The following is a 2,836-nucleotide window of genomic DNA, read 5'->3' on the forward strand; positions in this document are numbered from 1 at the left end:
ATTAAGCCTCATTTTCACCTTTCCTGGTGATTTGTCAACACATGGTTATGAAAGCCCATCCACATTTATTCTGCTGAATTCAATGGTGAAATTCCTCTTGATACCAATGACTGGCTCCGACCCCCATGAATAAATCCAGCCCTTGCCTGTCAGAGACAGAAGGGCAGCATCAGTTTAGATACTGATATGCCAGGTGCACCCATGCTGCACCTCCCCACCAAGGCAGGCCCCAGCAGGGCTCTGACGTTTAAGGTACCCTGGACCAATGGGGTTCCATGTGATTAAAAAAACAAAACAAAAAAAAAAAAGTCATTTTAGTGGCAGCTTGGATGACCCTGGTCTTCACCCTCTCGCAGAAGGGTGTGGAAATTCTCTGTCATAAACTATGATAAACCAAGTAATAAAAACATTCTTATTCCTCAATGGAGTCTCTGCCAGGCAAGGTTTCAGTACAATTTGCATTTATTAACAAAACAACAAAACACTGATTTTTCAGACACCCATAAATGTAGCCTCTAAAGATAGAAGAGAGAAAAAAAAAAAACACAGTGCAAAGAGGTGAAACACTTGCCCAGGTTCACTTTATAAGGTCAGATGCCTGACAGAGCATGAACTTTTCATTGACCTCAATTGATGCCCACTTAGGCTTTTAACATTGCCAGGAGATTAAATAAAACAATGTCCTGACCCCAGAGCAATCCTGGAGAGTGATTTGATTATATTCCTTTAAATAGCTGAGGAACACCCGACTGGGCCTCACTGGCATGCACCAGAGAAGCCATCCAGACCATGCCATGGCAGCCAAGGATATAGGATGACAGTTCTTACTCAACAGGCACTTGGAAATTAATGGAGCTGGAGTAGTTTTAATGTGTGCTTGGTGTTACGTGGACTGTAAATGTGCAGGAAGACCTTTCTCCTGTTGCAGTCTCGTTCCTCCCCCACATGGGCTTACACAGCTCCCCTTGGCACCCCAGAGCCACTACCGGACCTCCCAGCACACAACTGTCTGTCCAGCTCTGCCAAGCACTTTCTGGCTGGGAGATGAGCCTGTTGGTTCTTTTTTCCTCTTCCTTATGTCAGTAGACAAACCCACTGCCTCTGTGTTTTGGAGGAGACACAGTCCAGGGAAGAAGGGTGGGTAGCAATTGTTTCTAGAGAGGTATCAGAGAGGCCCTGCTGACCAGTCCACTATTTGACCTGCTCATTCTGCCTCCTGTCTCCTTACAGAAAAATTCTTGTAGAGGCAGCCCCTAGACCAACTATCAAGCACAAATCCACCACTGAAGTCAGGCCTCTACATCCAGCCTCAACTGCTCCCTTGTCCCTGGTAAAAATCTGGGAAATCTTGTGGGTTTGGAAAAAAAAAAAAAAAAGTAAAAAAAAAAGTAAATGGTCAATGTCATTCAATGAGAGCAATCTTTCAGCCACCCACATCTATCAGCCAACTGTAGCCAGACATCAAAAACAAAGTCAAGCCTGAACCACGGATGATTTTGGTCTAACCTTCACGTACAAGGAGTTCAGGGAAGCCCACATGTTTTCAGTCTACATTAATGCCTGCTTCTTGGCTTGCTAAGAGAGCTGCTTTGCTGCATATCACATCCACATAGCCTTCATCCACAAAACCTGGGTCTCTTTCTGACATGGAGCCAGAAGTTATACAAATATGTTGGCTTATGGGGGCAAAACAATTCATTTCAGGTTGATTGACACAAACATCAGCAGCTGAAATACTCTTTCCAACTTCCCAACTGTCCCGCATCTGAGAAGCTTAGGAGGAGGATGTGAAATAAGGGGTCATGTGTGAAGCTTACTCAGGGTAAGGAACAAAAGGAATTATAATCATCATTTAGAAAGAGATGCGCAGCCAAAGATACATGAGTTGGAAAGAACCCATCTACCTGCATGAGCTGAAAAAAGGTCACTTAAATAAATCTCGTATGTATAATTCAAGACAAAATTCACTGTTAGTAAAGAAAGCATAGTTTACTAAGACCTGTCTCTATGATAGTGGCTGATAAAAAGAGTATACAAAAATCAGTGGCTATGAATCAGGTCTCTAATCCATAATAGATGAAGTATGTTAAGTTAAAGGCTACAAAGTCCATCTCTACTTATATTTTGTACTGTTGCTTACAAAGTATTTTGTCATCCGTTAGTTGTTTGCATACAGCAGATAACCTAATGCTTCAGGGTAGAGCTGGATAAATGGACACCAGCTCAACATGTACAAATGTACAGCAATTTTTCCACTTTGTAAGGAAAAAACATTATTTTCTAATTTCTAAATACTAGACAGCTGGCCACAGTTAAAGCACCATCTAGTACTTTTTGGTTAGCCTTACTTAAACACATATTTGTAATTTTCAAAACCTAAACTGTAGTTATGGAGTTATGATGGTATCCATTACACTGGTGCTTTTTTATCATTATTACAACTTCTGTCCAAAATGTTGGCAGTATTAGAACACTTCAGCAGTATATAATTTAACTTACCTCACGTCCAGAGTTGAGGGTGGTCCCTCGGATCAGGTCCAAGGTCACCAATGGGACAGGTTTGCTTTTGCCTTTGGTAGGTGCAGTGTGACTAGGGGAACCCAAACACATTTCTCATTTATCAGCTCTCCCTCACCAGCCCCGTGTTGCCTGCATCACATCTCACTTACGTGGGGACCATCAGCCAATGGCAAATCAAAAGTGTTAATCACCATCTTGCAGATCAACATGCAATGTTCACTCTGTACTAATTGCCAGGGCCAAGGCATTTATCACCTTTTGTGTCAGATGCGACACAACTATTTTTTTTCACTTATTTTTTTTTAATGTAAAGGGG

The sequence above is a fragment of the Oxyura jamaicensis genome, chromosome 1 (genome assembly GCF_011077185.1).
Source record: "Oxyura jamaicensis isolate SHBP4307 breed ruddy duck chromosome 1, BPBGC_Ojam_1.0, whole genome shotgun sequence".
Lineage (NCBI taxonomy): Eukaryota > Metazoa > Chordata > Aves > Anseriformes > Anatidae > Oxyura > Oxyura jamaicensis.